Genomic DNA, 20,771 nt, shown 5'->3' with positions numbered 1-20,771 from the left:
GTAAGTCTCTGCCCCTCGCCGGAGCTGTGGTGTGGGGCTGACGCGTGTTCACTGTATCAGTGGCTTTGATAGAGGCTGGTTCTGTTGGTGCCACCCGTGGCTGGATAGTGCCTTGCCAGAACGTAGGGTCTTCTTCGACTGAAAAAGGGGTAGTTTTAAATATATTGCTATTTTGCTATTTTGCTATTTTTTTAATAATGCGGTAAATTGATTTTGGGGCCTGAGTCAAAAGGCAGACGCTTTGTAAGGTTGAAACAGTTTTTGATGAGTCTTCTGAACTCCTGATTTTTCTTAGTTTGGCTTTCTCGTTTATTTTCTTGTCCTTTTTGTTGACTGTCTAGAATCAAACCTTCCAAGGGAAGTGGACCTGGAGTAACTCTGTGCAATTTTAGTCTGTCACTGTTGTATGATTGTAAAGTCCCTAAATCCATGTTTGCACATGAAGTGTTGAGCAGCCCAAGGGCTATCACTGAAATGTGTGCAATTTTAGTCTGTCACTGTTGTATGAGTGTAAAGTCCCTAAATCCATGTTTACACATGAAGTGTGGAGCAGCCCAAGTGCTATCACTGAAACAAAGAGGAGCTGCCAAGCTCTCAGTGGATTTCTTGCTTGTCCTTCCTGGCCCCCATCCCCCCATTTATTTAAGGACTCATTAAGGCCATTTATTTATGGAGTCCCGTTCTGGGAATACTGTGGTTCAAGCAGTCGGACCCTGAGATTTTGGGCAGTGCCTTGTGGCACTTCACGGTAGAGCGAGATCTTCACCAGGAAAGTGCCAAATCCTGTTTGCTATTTTTTTAATAATGCGGTAAATTGATTTTGGGGCCTGAGTCAAAAGGCAGACGCTTTGTAAGGTTGAAACAGTTTTTGATGAGTCTTCTGAACTCCTGATTTTTCTTAGTTTGGCTTTCTCGTTTATTTTCTTGTCCTTTTTGTTGACTGTCTAGAATCAAACCTTCCAAGGGAAGTGGACCTGGAGTAACTCTGTGCAATTTTAGTCTGTCACTGTTGTATGATTGTAAAGTCCCTAAATCCATGTTTGCACATGAAGTGTTGAGCAGCCCAAGGGCTATCACTGAAATGAAGAGGAGCTGCCAAGCTCTCAGTGGATTTCTTGCTTGTCCTTCCTGGCCCCCATCCCCCCATTTATTTAAGGACTCATTAAGGCCATTTATTTATGGAGTCCCGTTCTGGGAATACTGTGGTTCAAGCAGTCAGACCCTGAGATTTTGGGCAGTGCCTTGTGGCACTTCACAGGGGTGCAAGAGCGGGGTCTTCACCAGGAAAGTGCCAAATCCTCTTAGTCTTTGGTGACTTGTCCACTGATTTCAGTAGATCTTGGCAGTGAGGAGGAGGAGGAAGAGGAGGAGGGAGCTCGGTGTGTTCTCCCTGGGCAGAGAGTGGGAGTAGGAGACACGGTGTGGAATGGCCTGTGGCTGGTTGATGGCCTCCTTCACCCTCTCAGGGGATTTGGGAGGGGAGATGGAGAACAGCCCCTTGAGAGCAGGCAGGGCAGATCTGGCTTACTCTCTTCTTCCTCTTCTTTACCTCTTCCTCACGTGCTTCCTCCTGTCCCACCTAGACCTCCCTGCCTGCAAAGCTTCCACTCCCCACCCTTGGTAACATCCCTGTGAGGTCCCAAAATGTGGAGCTGGTGTGTTCACCTTCCTGGCGTCGGTGTTTCGAGGGAGCACGTTGCATCCTGGGCCGTGTACACGTGGAGTTTTAAATTATGTGTTAAACCGTGTTCGTCTAATAATAAAAGAAATAATGTGACTCAACAAAAGGCATCTGAGCAGTGGTGTGTGTGCCAAAGAGAACGATGGAAAAATAAGAGTCTTTTATCCTTGTTGCAGTCCCTAAAGGGGCTCCAGGAGAGATGGGGAGGGACTCTTGATCAGGGAGGGGAGCCATAGGATGAGGGGGAATGGTTTTAAGATGAAAGAGGGAAGATTTAGATGAGATCTCAGGAAGAACTTCTTTGGTGTGAGGGTGGTGAGAGCCTGGCCCAGGCAGTCCCTAAAGGGGCTCCAAGAGAGATGGAGAATGGTGTGTGTGCCAAAGAGAACGATGGAAAAATAAGAGTCTTTTATCCTTGTTGCAGTCCCTAAAGGGGCTCCAGGAGAGATGGGGAGGGACTCTTGATCAGGGAGGGGAGCCATAGGATGAGGGGGAATGGTTTTAAGATGAAAGAGGGAAGATTTAGATGAGATCTCAGGAAGAACTTCTTTGGTGTGAGGGTGGTGAGAGCCTGGCCCAGGTTGCCCAGAGAAGCTGTGGCTGCCCCATCCCTGGAGGGGTTCAAGGCCAGGCTGGATGGGGCTTGGAGCAACCTGGTCTGGTGGGAGGTGTCCCTGCCCAGGGCAGGGGGGTTGGCACTGGATGGTCTTTAAGGTCCCTTCCAACCCAAACCATTCTGTGATTCTACAAAATAGCACTTCACACCATTTCCAGAAGTCTTTAGTGGGAATTATTTTTAAGTGTTTGCAGGTCTTCAGGTTGGGATGGTTTCTTTTGCCCCAGGAGGTGATCACTGGACACTTGAAGCCAGGAAGCTGCTTTTTTCCACGCAGGGTGTCTGACCACACGCGCAGCAGCTCATCACCCTGCTTAGATTATGCCAAATTGGCACAGAACGGGGCCATTTCCCGAAATCTGGCGGATTTCCCCACACAGTGGTTTTCCAGCACTCGTGACGAAGCTTTTCCTCCTCAAGAATAAAAGGGTGAGTAAACCATTTCGCACGAAGCTCATAAATTTTTTTTTTTTTTGAGAGGAATTTATATTTGGGCGCTACATTTAATTAGCTTTTCCCATGCTTTTGGCTTTGTCTTCTGGATTTATGGTGCTGAGGTCAGCCAGGGCAGGTACTGTGGTAGGTGTAACCCCTGCCACCACCTCCCAGCAGCTTCACCACCCCCGTTGCTGCCGGCTTTGCAGCTGGGAAGGATCCTACCCCTTGGCTTTTGCACGCAATGGAGCCCCGTGGCCGTCATTAACAGGGATTTATTTTACTTTATTGGAGGGATGAAGGATCTCCAGTAGAGAGAGGTCATCAGGGAGCATGGTCTTCAAGCCTGTGGTGTTAGGGGTGGCCCTTCCACTGCTGCTTTACACCATTCCTGGAAGAACAGACAAGCAGAAGTGGGGAAAAAAAAAGGGGGGGACCTTCATCTGCAATGGAAGGGGGTGGTGTGTGGAAAATCAATTGGGCAGTGGACACCCCGTGGTGTTTCAGCAGAGCCTGGTGACACAGGGGATTGACTTCTCCACAAAAGCCCTAAGATTGTCCCAGGGCACAAGTGGAAGAACTTATTGCAAACATCCCCCAAAGCTTTAGCAGTTTCTAGGGAAAAGCAGGGATGCCCCAGCGCTTAAGCCAGTTGCTAAAGGAAATCAATTTTAAAAGCAGATGGTTTAATCAGGCTCCCTGGCTGTAAAGCTGCGTCTCTGGATGTTTTTACTGGTTTATTAACAAGTCTCTTGCGCTTATTTCTTTCCTGTTCCTTGGCAGATGCTTTCATCAGGGGTAGGTAAAATCCCGTTTTCATCCCTACTTTGCCTAGAAATTGATTAAAGACAAGCTGGAATGCAGATTAATAGTGATAGGCAGAGTGAAATACTTAGCACATGCATTTAAAAAAAATAAATAAATGCCATATTAAACAAGTTGTAGATGGGTTGTAAAGGAGTTTACAGGAGGCTCCTGCCTCCCCAGGGGTGGTTTCTCCGGGGAAGCAGCTCTTTCTCCAAAGCTGCAGGTTTACATTACATCGGTCACAAAAAATGTAAGTTCAGAAAATATTCAATATTTGTTTTAACTGATGTGTATGTGTCTCAAAGACTGTTCATGAATAGGCCCCCTGTATCATTCTCTCCATCAAATAAACCCAAGGCGGTCTAAGTAAGGGCATAAATATCTAATATTAGGGAATAATAAAGCACTAAGGTCAAAATGACCTTTAATTAATCTCCTCCTTCTGACTACCTCTGTAAATACCACCGTGGTCCATGGCTTGTTACCACAGTTAATTACCGAACTAGAAACAATCAGGGAATGACCTTCTTTTTGGGGAGATTGCTGGGGGTGCAGCAGCAGGAGAGGCACAGTGCTCAGCAGAAATAACACCGGCACCAGCAACCATAACCTTTAAAAATGTTTCCTGCTAAACAGAGATCAGGTAAGAACATAATCAGGTCTTTGTTGACACAAGATCATAGGGGAAAAAAAAAAAACAACCACCAAACACCCCCATTTAGATGGACAATGCTCACAAACCTTTCTGCTCAAACGGTGTTTCACCCGCTGTGGGTGTTGGGAGGGTGGATCAAGCAATGGAGCAAGTGGCTTCTTCTCCACTGGCCAACTCCCTTCATAAAGTTTTCCATAAATGATGATGCTGACTTGGGAAGTGAAATATCACTGCCTGTGCCTTCTCGGTGCGTCGCTCGTCTTGAATTCGCATTACCCCTCTGAGAAGGTGACTGGATGCCTGCAAGAGGACAAGAGAGGTCACCCAAAGCTTGCCTTCCTGCTAAAACTACTTCTAGTCATCCTAGTGCTGTCACCCAGGCTAAAAAATAAATATAGTTAAAACAGAATTAAAAAATTAATATCACCTATCCTAAAAAAAAAATAAAATAGATTTTGCATGGTGTTTTGAACGTCATTCTTGCTGCTGAAAAAAACATCTTTGCATTCAACAGGCATTTCCTCATACACACAAGTTGGGGTGAATTATTTGCTGACAGGTACATGGTTCACCTGCCTTTTCCTCTCTACCATGAGTGATGATGAAACACGTGTGGGTTTAGAGTGGCTTTCATCATTTCTGAGCCAGCTGGCACACTAATGACGTGGGACTTTTCCCTCTTAACCATCTGCTCTGGCAGATGATGGTCGAGCACCGTCTCATCAAGGATGTGGTGGTCCCTGGGGTCTCCCACATCAACGTGGGGCCTGGAGTGTCAAATCCAGAGAGGCTCTCCTTGGGTTAAGCAATCAGAGACTCTCCAAGCCCACCCATAATCTGCTTACTGGTTAAGCTGGTTGGGAGGCAAGCGGCTGAGACCCTGCTGAGCTTGCCCAGGGGGTATGTGGGGGGGTGGTCATCTCAGTCCAGGCAAAATTTTGGAGGGTCTCAGGTTGTGGAAAGAGCGCTGACCCCACTCAAAATTCAGAGATGAGTTGTTCTCTTGCCTGCACGAACACATGTGACGATGATGATGAAGATGATGATGATCTGCTTTAATCTGGAGAGGCCAACAAAAAAGAAAAAAAGGCAAATAACTGTTGAGGTAAGAAAAAGGTGCATTTTCCAGCAGTGCTGCTAACATCGAATTCAAAGAGCAAGAAAGACTTTTCCATGGCTTTCACTGAATGCCATGAAGCCCAAAGACTCATCCTACGTTCAAAACCCACAAAGGTTTCAAGAGGGAGATACTTTTTATTATCTCACCAGATTTTAGTATGTGTTGCATCCAAAAAAAAAAAAAAAGGTCTTTCCTTCACCTTCTGGCTGCTCCTCCACTTGGCTACACTGGAAGAGCATCCTCTATGTAATAAAACCAGCTGAGCATCCCTGACCAAAATGGTGCTGGTGTCGGAGGTGCTGGTGAGATCTCCTGTCTCCCAGAATCACATGGGGTTGGAAGGGACCTCTGGAGATCATCCAGTCCAACCCCCTGCCACAGCAGGGTCACCCAGAGCAGGTCCCACAGTGGGGCTTGAATGTCTCCAGAGAAGGAGACTCCACCACCTCTCTGGGCAGCCTCTGCCAGGGCTCTGCCACCCTCACAGCAAAGAAGTTCCTCCTTGTGTTTAGGTGGAACTTCTTATGTTCCAGTTTATGCCCGTTCCCTCTTGTCCTGTCCCTGGGCACCACTGAAAAAAGCCTGGCCCCATCCTCCTGACACCCATCCTTGAAGTATTTATCTGTGTTGATCAGATCCCCCCTCAGCCTTCTCTTCTCTGGACTAAAAGACAGAAGTCCCGCCGCCTCTCCGCATAGGAGAGATGTTCTAGTTCCCTCATCATCTTTGTAGCCTCTGCTGTACCTTCTCCTGCAGTTCCCTGTCCTTCTTGACGTGGGGTCTCAGGGTGGTGTGGTTCAAAGCCCTGGGCCTGTGGGCAACGATGGCACGAGAACAGAAGTGTGTGTGTGTAGCTCTTGCAGTACGTTTCATTCTTCAGCCAAATGAGATATAATCACATTTCCTACATGTGCTTTTAAAGGCCCCAATTCCCTGCAGGAATAAAAAGAAATTACTTGGTAGATTAATGTAAACACTTCACTGTAAAAACCACAGCTTTTATGTTTGGGCCAAAATATTTATGTTTTCCACCGGTAGGAAAATACATGAGACATACCTGCCCATTATTAATCATCTTTATGTTAAAAAAACCTTTCATTTATGGTTACTAAGTACATATTGTGTGATTAGGCTGTTTTAAAACATGATGAATGGAAATTTTTACCTCTGTTCTGCCAATGGGGCACTTTCCATACTCAGATGATATTTACATTATAAATAGCACCAGCCGACTGCATTAATACTAATAGAATCGTTTGTTATTGCTCCCTCAGCACTGCTGCTGAAAGCTCCTTCCTGGGATTTAAATCCAGCTGGGAACAGGGATTTAAAACACCGGGAAGGTGTTTGTGTGCCATTAACCCCTGGGATGCCAGCCCCAAGGCACCTTTCCCTGCCCGTTAGCTCCTCGTGGAAACAAATCAGCATCACAGAATCTTCATGGTTGGAAGGGACCTTAGAGATTGCCAAGTCCAACCACAAAAAAACACCAAAACAACCCAAAAAAACCCCAAAACAAACAAACAAGCAAAACCACAACCACAGACAGACACAACCCAACAATCCCAGGTACTAGAGCATGCCCTGAAGAGCCACATCTCCACGTTTCTTGAATACCTCCAGGGATGGTGACTCCACCACCTTCCTGGGCAGGCTGTTCCAGTGCCTGACCACCCTCTCAGGAAAGTAATTCTTCCTAAAATATAATCTAAACCTCCCCTGCCCCAACTTCAGACCATTCCCTCTGGTCCTGTCATTATTCCTTTGGGAGAAGAGGCCAACACCTGCCTCTCTACACCCTCCTTTCAGGGAGTTGTAGAGGGCAATGAGGTCTCCCCTCAGCCTCCTCTTCTCCAAACTAAACAGCCCAGTTCCCTCAGCCTCTCCTCATAGGACTTGTTCTCCAGACCCCTCACCAGCTTGGTGGCTCTCCTCTGGACATGTTCCAGCAGCTCAATGTCCTTCCTGTAGTGAGGGGCCCAAAACTGGACACAGCCCTCGAGGTGAGGCCTCACCAGTGCCCAGTCCAGAGGCACCATCACTGCCCTGCTCCTGCTGGCCACGCTGGTCCTGATACAGGCCAGGATGCCATTGGACTTCTTGGGCACCTGGGCACACTGCTGGCTCAAGTGCAGGGTGTGTTGCTGGCACGATTGACCCACGTGAGCTCTCCTCATCATAGAAACACATTTCTGCCCTGAAATGCATCTCTACATGCACAGAATGACACGGAATCACAGAATGACACGGAATCACAGAATGCTATGGGGTTGGAAGGGACCTCTGGAGATCATCCAGTCCAACCCCATGCCAGAGCAGGGTCACCCAGAGCAGGTCCCACAGGAACGTGTCCAGGTGGGTTTGGAATGTCTCCAGAGAAGGAGATACTAAAGCTCACCTTTGTGCCAAGGCAGGAGGTTTGGCTGCAGCAGGGCATCACCGGAGACCTGGAGCGCATCGCCATCTCTCTGCAAAGATAAATTTTTATGAGGAGTAATGGAAGGACAAATGGAAAAAGGCAACCCTGAAATGAGCAAAGCACCAGAGTGGTGCCACGTCACAGCTCTGTGACCCTCAGCTTCGCAGAAACACCTTCCCACCCTGGCTGTTGGGTCCTCTCACCCTGGGACACCAGGACATTGTGTTGCCTTTAGTATTTACTTTTCTGTGCAGAGCTGCTCAGTGACAGCCAGGTTCCAATTAGGCAACATTATCTAAAAATGTAAAGTTTCCCCAAAAAGACAACACATGAAATACCTTGCTGTGGTAATTGGTGGGGTTTTTTCCCTCGTTCCTCGATTGCAGACATCATAATTATTTCACATCATCTTCCTGCTAGTTGGGAAAAGATCTGCTTACTTTCTGTGGAGGGAGGAGAGGGGAAGGAGCCCAGCTGCTGATTTGTTTATGTTGCTTTGTTATGCTGAGAAAAAAAAGAGAAATACAATAGCAGCAAGTGTCCCATTTCACTTTTTCTCTCTTCCCTTAGGGTGTGCTTTAGCTGCCACTAGAGATAATCACAGCTTTTTTTCCCTTCCAGGTGTTTCAAAATTTATCCCTTAATACAGCTTGTATAAAAACAACACGCATTTCATAATCAATACCTTGACAAAACGTGTCTTTAGGGTTTGGGTTTTTTTTCAGAATAAATATTACCATTATTTTAACACGGACTCCAACTTGCTGGCTCTGCAATTACATCACTAACTGATTTGTAGAGCTGCTGAAGTAAACCTGCAGAATTGTATTCACAGGCAGTGTCTCTGACCTCTTTCATGGAATTTTTTAAATCCATTAGAGCAACAGTAACAAAATGCCCTTTAAGATGTTGCCTTTGTTCTCTAAACCATAGTATTAGATGGAGCTGGGATAAGCGTAGGTGGGCCATTATTCGATGGGATATTAGTTCTCTTCGGGGGTAAGTTCAAATAAATGAATAAAGTTCAAATAAATAAATCACAGCCCACGGAGTCTTCTCATCCTTCTACCGTGTCCTTCTCTTCCAAAACCTCAGCTTGATTTCACGGTCACAACCGCGGTATCAAGGTGTCTCCAAAGCAACAGTTTAATATATCTTTTTGCCACTGCAGACCATGGCTTCTGCTTTTAGAGTCATAGAGTTGTCAAGGCTGGAAGGGACCTCCAAAGGTCATCTAGTCTGACCTCCTCGCAGTCAGCAGGGACACTCTCAACTAGACCAGGTTGCCCAGGGCCTCGTCGAGCCTGGAGAAGAGAATCTCTGGGGAGACCTTCGAGCCCTTTCCAGTCCCTGAAGGGGGTCCAGGAGAGATGGGGAGGGACTCAGTGAGGGGAGCCATAGGACAAGGGGGAACAGTTTTAAACTGAAAGAGGGGAGATTGAGATGGGATCTGGGGAAGAACTTCTTTGCTGTGAGGGTGGTGAGAGCCTGGCCCAGGTTGCCCAGAGAAGCTGTGGCTGCCCCATCCCTGGAGGTCAGGCTGGATGGGGCTTGGAGCAACCTGGTGTGGTGGGTGGTGCTTGATGATGCATTAAACATTTCAAGATTTTCCCTTCCTCATATTCATGTGGGTCTGAGGGGAGATAAAAAGTTGGGTTTGATGTCATTGTTAAGTAATTAGACTTGTCTGGACTTTCATCAGCCAGTGCAATTGCTCCCTCGGACCCGTCCATGTGGCGTGATTTGTAATTCAGCACAGAATAGGTCCCCTTGGCTTCACGTAATTGCTCAAATTTTTATTTGTCAACCGTTGCAGATCACAAGCATTTTCAGTTCTGCATAGACAGGCAAATGCTGCCGAAAATAACCCACATCCCGCAATTCTTCCCTCAGGAGCTTATCCATGAACATTGTCAGTGTTCCGATTAATGAGACCAGGCTGCTCCCTCCCACTCGTCTGATTAAAATATTTAAAGGAATACGAGACAAATTCGGACTCTCTAGCAAGTATTAGACATGCTTTTCTCTGTATTAGCTGATTTTTGCTCATCTTGATGAAAAAAGGGAGAGGAAATCTCAACGTTTCAAGAGTCTACTACTGCCTAAGTCAGGAAGGCTCCCTCCAGTGATGGGGACAAGCTTTGCCATCAGACAAAAACAGGGGTCAGATTGGAACAAATTTTATGAAATGAGGGATGAAATAGGCAGCCAAGTCAAAAGGAGTGGGGCTGGAGAAGCAATGGGCACAGAAAACAAGAAGTAGCCCTTCCTTATTGGAAAGCTTTTCCTGTGTTTTAAATATATATATTTTCAGCAAGTCTAGTAAGAAGATTAATGGGGACTTAGAAGAGCTTTCAGTCCCACAATTTCCCTCTGATTTTCCTCCAAAGACAGAAAAGTGTCGCGTGGGAAGAAATGCTGACGGGAGGTGTTTCTGAGGGAGTCAGTGGTGTCCAGGAGCAGGACACAGCTGCTCGACCACAACATAATTACTTAATCTCTCTATCAAGAGATAACCCTGATAAGACAGTGTTGATCAAGGAAGGGAAATTTAAAGCTCTGCTGATAAGCACCGAGCGGTAATAAGACAAGCTGCTTGGACAGGAGATCCCCATGGAAGAGGGCACATGAGATGACCATGACATCCAGGTCTCACTACTCAGCTCTGGGGCTTCTCACCTCCCTGCAGAGATGTCCACTCTGTGGTGGGTCCTGGGGTGCAGGGGGCAGGAGGACCATGGGTTTTGATGCCAGGGAGTCAAACACTAAAGCGAAGGTATTAATGGTCTTACCAGGTTTTGGGAGCTTGAGGTATGAACCTCTACTCTGTTATTGACTGACCTTCCAGTTCAGGAGAGGCTGCTCTGGCAGATGGTTTCACCAGCACTCCGGAGAGATGCTGAAGAACTTTCTCCTTAATCCGCAAGCGAGGCACAAATCGTTTCTGCTGGAAAACAATATTAAAATTGTTGATTTTTACACACAAAAAAAATAGCATCCATTAGTCAAACAAATGGCACGCTCAGGAACTGAGCAGCGTGGGAGAGCAAATTGATTGCAGCAGTTGTCTGCTCCCCCCAAGTCTCTCAGCATTTCAAAGGGTACATAATGCCCAGCTTTATTGTTTGCCGGCCCTTTAGGTTGGAATTGAAATGCAATTAAAATAGCACTTGAGAGAGCCATACATTTTAATTAATGGCCTGCATTGCTGAGAAGTTGGAAAACAAAGGGAGCGTTGCCCACTTGCAATGAGTAAATCAAGACAGATGTGTTCCTGGGCGTCCATACATCAATATGACGACATAATCTAGTAAAGCCAGAAACCCATCTCTGCTGCAATATCACTCGTTTTGCTTCAGAAATTTAGCCCAACGGGTGTGTGTGATAAGTTGAGTGCCAGCTCAACAGCCCCAGTTTTTAAAAACGGGACAAAATATACCTGAGGTTCTCCCGCAGGGCTCCAAAACCAAAAGGAGCCCCCCATGAGACTCAGCCCACCCAACTCTCCTTCCCAACGTGCTGCTTCTCCTCTTGGTTTCCAGCTCCCAGAGCTCTTGGTCCCTGCTGCCAAACTGGTGGCTTGGATGAAGGAATTGCAGACAGGGATGATACCTGCAAGTGATGGGAGGAAGGTATGAGCCCTGTGATGGCAAGATGAGCTCCTTGGAGCCAGGACCAGTGCATATTCTCCCCAATAAGCATGGAAGGAGCCTGGATAATCTGCTCCCCATGGACAGCTTGGATGCAGCATCCCTCTTTTGGAGGATAGCCGGGTTATACAGTGTTTTATATATGTGTGTATAGATGTAGATTTATATATGCCAAGGACTGGTACCCAGCAGATTTGCAAGCCCTGATGCGTATTTTCTCTCCCAGTCCCTACGTTCATTAATATTTCACGTGATGATCATCTTGTACACAGCATTTATGGCACTGAAACAGGTTGCCCAGAGAAGCTGTGGCTGCCCCATCCCTGGAGGGGTTCAAGGCCAGGCTGGATGGGCCTTGGAGCAACCTGGTCTGGTGGGAGGTGTCCCTGCCCAGGGCAGGGGGTTGGAACTGGATGATCTTTAAGGTCCCTTCCAACCCAAACCATTCCATGATTCTATGATTTACCTGCAAATACGTCAACACATTGAAAACCAAATGATGACACTAAATTTTGCTAAATAAATAAAAAAAGGGGAAGTGGTTCACATGATCTAAGCCACAGAGACTTCCAAGAGTGTCTAGATCCACCCACACATCCCACACCTGTTTCAAGTCTGGCTAAAGAGCAGGGGCTACATAGAGGAGATTTCTTCAGGTCTCTGCAAGGGGAAAACCAAACCCAACCAAAACATCCAAAAGAGCAAACTCTCAGTAAAAGCAGACACTGAAATGAGAGGCTGGAAAAAAGCAAACCTAGCAACCATTTTAAAACACATTTAGAGACCTCAAAATTGCAGGCCAGAGATTGCTTCTCCTCTTGGTTTCCAGCTCCCAGAGCTCTTGGTCCCTGCTGCCAAACTGGTGGCTTGGATGAAGGAATTGCAGACAGGGATGATACCTGCAAGTGATGGGAGGAAGGTATGAGCCCTGTGATGGCAAGATGAGCTCCTTGGAGCCAGGACCAGTGCATATTCTCCCCAATAAGCATGGAAGGAGCCTGGATAATCTGCTCCCCATGGACAGCTTGGATGCAGCATCCCTCTTTTGGAGGATAGCCGGGTTATACAGTGTTTTATATATGTGTGTATAGATGTAGATTTATATATGCCAAGGACTGGTACCCAGCAGATTTGCAAGCCCTGATGCGTATTTTCTCTCCCAGTCCCTACGTTCATTAATATTTCACGTGATGATCATCTTGTACACAGCATTTATGGCACTGAAACAGGTTGCCCAGAGAAGCTGTGGCTGCCCCATCCCTGGAGGGGTTCAAGGCCAGGCTGGATGGGCCTTGGAGCAACCTGGTCTGGTGGGAGGTGTCCCTGCCCAGGGCAGGGGGTTGGAACTGGATGATCTTTAAGGTCCCTTCCAACCCAAACCATTCCATGATTCTATGATTTACCTGCAAATACGTCAACACATTGAAAACCAAATGATGACACTAAATTTTGCTAAATAAATAAAAATGATCTTTAAGGTCCCTTCCAACCCAAACCATTCCATAATTCTATGATTGAATTATTGATTCTATGATTGATGGAAACACGTTGACACATTGAAAACCAAATAACGCCACTAAATTTTGCTAAATAAATAATAAAAGGGGAAGTGGTTCACATGATCTAAGCCACAGAGACTTCCAAGAGTGTCTAGATCCACTCACACATCCCACACCTGTTTCAAGTCTGGCTAAAGAGCAGGGGCTACATACAGGAGATTTCTTCAGGTCTTTGCAAGGGGAAAACCAAACCCAACTAAAACATCCAAAAGAGCAAACTCTCAGTAAAAGCAGACACTGAAATGAGAGGCTGGAAAAAAGCAAACCTAGCAACCATTTTAAAACACATTTAGAGACCTCAAAATTGCAGGCCAGAGATGTAACAATTTGCAGAGGACAGCATATTTTTTTTTAGGTAAATCAGTCTTTCCTGGACAAGGGAAACTCCAGGAGAAAGTGGAAAAAGAAGGCATCTGGGAAGCAAGATGACAGAGGAAATTGGCTGCTCTCAGTATGAGATAAAAAGTCTTTAAAAAAATAAGCCAAGCTGTCTTCTCCCCTTGTTCACATCTCAGTTAAATCTGATCATTTTGGAGAAGAGGTGGACAACCTTTGGGGTTATAATCCAACAGCAGGCTCTCATCTAGGTGCCCTCAGCAAAACACGGAGAGGACTGGGATGGAGAAGTGAGAAAATGCCACTTAACAAATCAGTGAGCCTCCTGCATTTCAAACATTTTAGCCAGTTTTGGTCACACCATCTTGGGACCATTAACCCTTCCAGTGGCCACTGCTTCTTCTGTTGGCTCACGCCACATTAATGAGCAATCCAGCCCAGTCGACCCATTTGACATGTGTGTGAAACAAGGTCTCAGAGGGGCTGGGGGTGGGCAGAAGACCCCTCTGCTGAGCCTGCAGTAGGAGATGTAGAGACCTACATGTCCAGACCAAGGAAGTCCTTGGCACGCGTGTGTGCAGAATGAGAGTGTGCAACTCTCCAGGATTGTCCATTGATTTTGGGGACTGGGGAGAAAAAGAATTACCATTTTTTTGCAGCCTGGCTCCTATCACCTCTACCTTTTCACCAGAAATGGTTAGAAAATATTTCTCAAGTGGAAAACAGTTGCTTGTTTTTTTTATTTTATTTTTATTTCCCCCCTCTGCATTTAATAAATCACTTTAAATGCATCACCAAGGTTATCTAGCAACTGGAAGCCCTAGAAACATGTACCCGCTTCAGAGGGTGTGATTTATCCCTGAGATGAGAAGAAGGTGGGTGGTCCTTAATCCACACCTGCATATTCACCAGGGAAGCAGGAAAGCTGCAGCACTTCATCTTCTGGAAGGTCTACCTGGGTGTGCAGATCTCCTCCCCATTGCACATGAATAGAAACCGTGGCTCAGCCTCATGAAACAAAGCCCAAACTGGCCTTTTACAACCCCCCCTTTTTTTTTGAGCTAACAAAAAGCCAGGATGGAGGAGATGCACGTGAGAGGTTACCAACAGCTCAATCAAACGCACCTAATTAGAGGCACTGAAGCGAAGGCAGGGCATTTGGATGAAACAGGCATTTGGATGAAACAAAGAGACGCCATGTAATTATTAAAATAACTAACGTGTTGCTTTATAAACCACATATTTAGGGTTACGCTGTGTTCTGAACTTTGATTTACTCACACAGTTCTGTCTCAATTGCCAACTTTTATAACAAGCCCAAACGAGCACAGCTGACCAAAGCCCCTAAATCTACACACGATCCTTGATGCCAAGGAGAAAAAACCCCTTTCTCTAATGATCAAAGCTTGTAGGTGAACTTGAACTTACCGAGAAGCTAAGGCGGAGTCTGGAGAAGAATTCATCATGAAAATAAACCTTCAGATCAGGTATCCAAGACGAAATATTAAAAATAAAGGAGGACATCTCCCCTTCTTTTCTCCTCTCTCTGTATCCCTGTGGGCACTCAGACCCCACTGCTCTCCATCTCCACCTCCTGTTGCTTTTGTCCTGCCTATTCTGCAGGTGAAAGCAATGAGAAGCAGCTGGGGGTGTAACTGAGAAAGAAATGGCAAGTTTACCCAGCTGGAGAAGTGGGAAATTGCATTGTCCTGAGCTGAAAGTGGATAAAATCCATTCACCTCCAGTTACCCTTGACTATACCTCTGCTTTGTCCTTGTGCAGGTGTATTCAAGCAGAGGGTTTGCAATGGGACATCATCGGGAACAAGTTAAATATGGGGGAAAAAAAAAATAATTCCTAGAGAAGCCACTGGAGGATATTCCCTCAGAATTTTAGCATTTAAAAGCTTTCCTTAAGAAAGTATTTACAGTGTTCCCTCATCTGTGCTCATAACCAGCACCTGGTTTTTTGCCACTGTCACCCCCAGCCCCCACAGGTACCCTCCCCACCGGTGTCTTCCTCACAGGAGGCTCTGGCAGAGACATAGCACCTGTACTGGGAGCAGGTAAAGCCTTTCCATAAGTCTGTCTGTGAAGGAAACAAAACATAGCCCTAAAGCTACTCACAGCTATTAATTGGGGTTTGCTAATTAGGAAGTGGAAGAGTCAATTTTTTCAGGAATTCATCCCTCTTTTTTGCTTGTAATGCCAGACAGCTTGAGTGCCCAGCCTTTGAAAGTAAGTTTTCAGAGGGAAAAAACAGGACCAAGAACCTGAGCTTCTCAAGATTCAACACCTGGTATGAAGGAGGCTGAGGGGGAACCTTCTCGCTCTCTGCAACTCCCTGAAAGGAGGGTGTAGCCAGGGGCGGTCGGTCTCTTCTAAGTCACAGGAGATAGAACAAGAAGAAATGGCCTCAAGTGGCACCAAGGAAGGTTCAGATTGGATATTAGGATAAATTTTTACACTGAAAGGGTTATTCAGCCTTGGGATGGGCTGCCCAGGGAAGTGGGGGTGGCACCATCCCTGGAGGTATTTAAAAGACGGGCAGACATAGTGCTTAGAGACATGGCTTAGTGATGGTGGTTTTCAGTGTTGGGTTGATGGTTGGACTCGATGATCTGAAAGGTCCCTTCCAACCTGGGCAATTCTATGTTCTGTGACTCAACTGGGAGGACGATGACCAAAAATGTTTGCTCACCTCCCTACTACAGCCTTTCTTTGACTAAAGCCACTCATGGTTATAAGGCACCACTGGATACCCTAAACCTTCTTTTATTCATCAGACATATGGTCTCCTGGCAGAGCCAGGGCACTGGGCTGGGTGGACCATTCCCTGGTCTTCTCTAGGATGCCTCCTGGTGTGGCAATTCCAATGTTGATGTAATAACCCCCACATTTTCTTCCTGCTGCCTCCCAAAGTGACACCTGCTTCTCCTAGAATGCCGGTCTATGTTCATCTCAGTATTGCCTTCCCCTTTGGTGATTGCTCAGAAGGATTTTGGGGGTGCAGGCAAGTCTCTCGCCGCCCACCAGGGCCTTTGGGGCTTGGTGCCCATGACCTGTGGCTACTGGAAGATGTGATTCCACACTTCTTCAACAATACCCCAGGTTAACGGCAAAGAAGCTGAGGCTTGGGCTGTCCCTGGGAAATTGGGACACCCAGGAAAAGAAGAAAAGAGAGGACTCCAGGAGGATTAAAGCGACACCTTGCAGGACTGACCCACCGGTGGGGCAGAGGGTCCCTTTGTAGGACCCCAAACTACGTCGATAACACCTGAGGATTCCCCATGGGGCAGCTCAGGGGCTGAACAGGTTAACTGGGAAAAAACTTTAGATCTTTAAAAAGGGTATTGGTGGGCAGCCCTGAGCTGTGTGAGGAAGAAAACCCAGCACAGGGCTGGGTAATCCTGGGATATTTTGAAGAAATCGTGCCCCCTGCTGATTTAATTAGGTTTTTTTTTTTTTTAGCCTCGGCTCTAAACCTGGTGAGAACATTCAAACACACTGATTAGCGTTCAAGGTCAATAACTCAGATGTCCTGCTGGATAGTAAAAATTCTCCTCTTTCAAGCCTGAAATGAGATGCTTATTATTGATTTTTTTTGAAAGCAGAAGGCAAAAGATGAATGGCTTATCCTTGCAGGGCCAGCCTTTCTGAGACCATGCCCAGCATTTTACATGCCCTTTGCAGCGTTTAATGGGGAAATAAAAGCCTGGCATAATAATAGGAACAGAAATTTATGATTAGTGGATTTGCTGGGTTTATAAAGCCTCTGTGAGTGTTTGTGACTTATCTGCATGGTAAAATCACCTCATTTTCTAGCCTGCCTACAAAGGACAGTCATTTGCTGCCCGTTTAAAATGATCCCATTTGATTAGCACAATAAAATAAATGGCTGTGGAACAGCAATCGCTGTTGTTGTTTTATGAGATGAGTTGTGGGGGTTTTTTTAATACCTCAATACCTGAGATTAGGTCTTAAAAAAAAAAAAAAAAGAAAAGCATGTTTTCCAGAAAAAACTCAGTTGTATCAAACCAGTGAGCACAGGGGTCACCCCCAAAGCTTCTCTCCTTGCAGGTTGGACAAAAATACCCAGGGCAAAAAGGGAGCCAGACCAGCGGGGTGCTGTCGTGGGGGTGTGAATCGGGGTCCTGGCCAGCCCCCCAGTCCCATCCCATAGTCTGGCTGGACGTGGGCTCCCGTTCCCCACTCCGCTTCCCAGCAAAGGGCCACCAAACCCCCTCTTCCCATTGCCCCCTTTCCAGTGCTCTCTGGAGCTGTGGTACAGAGATGCTCCTGCTGGATTTAAGCTAATTCCCACATTTCTTCCCCCCCAATACCCACCTTACTGTGCTTTCTGGTCCGGCGTTGTGCTTTGCCAATGTTAATGGAACCCTCCGTGACATTTTCTTTGGGCTCTCCTCTTCTCTCCCAGTCTCTCGGAGCCCAACCAAAAAAAAAAAAAAGAAAAGCATGTTTTCCAGAAAAAACTCAGTTGTATCAAACCAGTGAGCACAGGGGTCACCCCCAAAGCTTCTCTCCTTGCAGGTTGGACAAAAATACCCAGGGCAAAAAGGGAGCCAGACCAGCGGGGTGCTGTCGTGGGGGTGTGAATGGGGGTCCTGGCCAGCCCCCCAGTCCCATCCCACAGTCGGGCTGGACGTGGGCTCCCGTTCCCCACTCCGCTTCCCAGCAAAGGGCCACCAAACCCCCTCTTCCCATTGCCCCCTTTCCAGTGCTCTCTGGAGCTGTGGTACAGAGATGCTCCTGCTGGATTTAAGTTCATTCCAACATTTCTTCCCCCCCCCTCCCACCCCAAAATCCACCTTACTGTGCTTTCTGGTCCGGCGTTGTGCTTTGCCATTAGTTAACGCAACCCTCCATGACATTTTCTTTGGGCTCTCCTCTCCTCCTCTTCCAGTCGCTCGGAGCCCAACCTGCCTTCACTGGGAGGTCATTGAGTACCCTCTAGTGGATATTTTTGGAAAATAGAGCTCAGCTTTTTCTTGGATTCCGGCAGACTTTAGCAGCAGCAGCTCCCTGGAAAGCCTGGTGTTTGTAGTTAAGCTCCAGAGGGGATGGATCCCAACACGCCAACCGTTGCACGCTCCTACAAGAGCTCCTTCTCTTTGGCTAAATCGAACATGAAGGGCAAACAAGATTAAAAATCAATACTTCGGAGAGAAACTGCTTGGGCTTTTTGAACTAGTAGAGGTGTACGAGGGTGAAAATACCTGTAAGGAAAAAAAAAAAATAAATCAATCTGCCAATAGCATTTATTTTCAAGTTTTGGAATAGCCTGGGATGGCATCAGACCCCCGACCTACAGCATCCAAGGACAGGCTGGAAGTGATGGCAAGGGAGCTCCTGGGAGGGGCAAGGATATATCCCCATGATTGGCCTCCTTACCCTTTATTTATTAGCTTTATTCATCATCCCTTTTTTAAATTAACTAATGCATTTTCTCTTTGCTTCCTGTGGACTCCGTGCCTTCACAAACAGCCCAGCTCCCACCCAGCCCCTCGCTCCAGCATCTCAAAAAATGGGGTGAAAAAGGTCTTGTGTCAAGGTAAGGACAGGGATCTCCCTTGACAGCTACCATCACAGGCAAACCAGGCTTGACTGGGGGGAAAACATTTTAATTTGTAACCAATTAAAATAGATTCAGGTAGTGACAAACAGTGACAAACCTTAAAATGATACCTTTCTTCTCCCCCTTGTCCCAGGCTCAGCTTCCTTCCCAGCTCCTCTACAGCAGCCTCACCAGTTCGCCTTGTGCTGATGTCAGACTAAATGTCCTACAACTACCAGGCTCATCTCTATGCCTTTTTAACAGCAGCTTAATGCTAATGCTCTGTCAGGCTTCAGGAACTTCCCTGGTACACCAGGATGTATTCAAAATGAAGATGAGTGGGCTAATTATCTCCTAGGGAGATCTTTCAGGCCTCCTGAGTACGTAGCAAGACTTAAACCTATTTATGTCTAACACAGATTTTTAATGTCCTCGCTTATAACTTAGCAGCTAAAAATGTATGGCCTCTCTCATTCTGCTTGAAGATACCAACCTGCTTCTTTCTAAGTGCATAATAGAAATATTTATCTGTCTTTACCTCTTCTCCCCCATCTCCTTAGGAGGAAAGTTGCTGCAGCTGCTGCCCGCTGTTTTCCAGGGACATCCATCAGACTTTGCCCTTTGCATGTCTCATTTCTCTCCAGGAGCACAAGCTCCATGCTGGTCTGCTGGATAGTTCATAAAAAATACAGTACCTCTGTTGGCTGAAAAGGCTTCTGGACCCCTCCTGGTCATATGTTGGCCGTTCACCTTGCTTTTTTGATGCTGTGTCTTTTCTTGTGGAGTTTTTGGCCGTGGCTGCTGAAGCTGGACCTCATGCTCCATTCTTATGCCCCGCACTGGTCACCACTAAAAATTCAATTTCTGAACCACCCTGATGGATGGAGTTTTGCTTTCGCTGGGAATCACCCTTATTTCCAGCAAGTAGCTGGTTGTTCGTTTGCCATAATTTATCAGAAAACGGACTTTTTCTATATACAGATAGGTAAAAGAAGGGCCAGTTGGGCCCCAAACCCTCTCCCTAACCTCCTACTTTGCATCCTCCATAGTCCACCCCCTCCACTAACAGCAGAGACACCTCTGGCACTCCTCTGCCCCATCCCTGGGTTCATTGGGGTTTCCAAAGGATGACTGTTTGGTGAGGACCCATTTTCAACAACAGGCAGGGGTTCTCTGAGGGCCTTCTCAGCTGTTGAAGAACTGGCCCTGACCTGAGAAGGCCCCCAAAGGCACCTCCCAGGCTAAATTGTCCTATAATTCTATGTAAAAGTATCATTTATTGAGTGGTAAGATAGGTGAAAGCATTAAAAAGAGCGGGCTGAAGCATTAAAAAGCTAGAGGATGGGCTATAGGGTGAGGTACAAGACAACTCAATTCCATTATTGAAAAAAACTTTGGGTTGTTTTTTTTTTTAAATTTGATTTTCTGAAGTAAAACATCTCCAGGAAGCGTGTAACCATTTTTTAGTTCTATATTCCCTGACCCGATGATTTTCAAATTGCTTTGAAGCTTTGCTGTCAATACCAGGCTGTGGTGGTACCGCCCAGGGATGTACCTGACACCCTGATGATGTACATTTTCCTCACTTGCTCTTGTCTTATGAAGAACCTGTGCTCCCCGGTGAGCGAGGCAGTAGCAATACTGCTGTTTTGAAAGCCATGAGTCACCCGGGTTTACTAATAATATGTTCAAAATCTCTATCATTCCTGTTTTAGCCAGGGCTCTGGGACACTTACCAGAGAGCACGGGGCCACAGCAAGAATTTGAACAGCATCAGCAAATGCTAAAAGATGCTAAGCCCATCAGGGATGGTGGTAGCACCTCTGGGATAACGTACTTAAGAAGGGGAAAAAGTTGCTGTGGAAGTGGGCACGTGTAGCTGGAGAGAGAAGTGAGAATAAGTGAGAGCAACAACCCTG

At 46.6% G+C, this 20,771-nt stretch overlaps 1 long non-coding RNA gene across 2 annotated transcripts; it reads right to left on the bottom strand.

Annotated features, from left to right (window-relative positions):
- Window positions 1–5,095: 5,095 nt before the first annotated feature.
- Window positions 5,096–18,211, bottom strand: LOC106892263. 2 transcript variants are annotated; one of them, XR_001412840.1, is made up of 6 exons: window positions 18,112–18,211; window positions 10,575–10,680; window positions 8,072–8,237; window positions 7,713–7,782; window positions 6,059–6,247; window positions 5,096–5,254 (listed from the first exon to the last, which is right to left on the bottom strand). It is a non-coding gene; the product is annotated as an uncharacterized LOC106892263 (long non-coding RNA). The 2 variants fall into 2 exon arrangements; XR_001412841.1 differs by lacking the exon at window positions 18,112–18,211 and having other exon boundaries at window positions 10,526–10,592.
- Between the last annotated feature and the right edge of the window lie 2,560 nt (window positions 18,212–20,771).

The sequence above is a fragment of the Calidris pugnax genome, unplaced genomic scaffold, assembly GCF_001431845.1.
Source record: "Calidris pugnax isolate Ruff unplaced genomic scaffold, ASM143184v1 scaffold132, whole genome shotgun sequence".
NCBI lineage: Eukaryota > Metazoa > Chordata > Aves > Charadriiformes > Scolopacidae > Calidris > Calidris pugnax.
The sequence above is the reverse complement of the archived record's forward strand: the minus strand, read 5'-3'. Positions and strand labels throughout refer to the sequence as shown.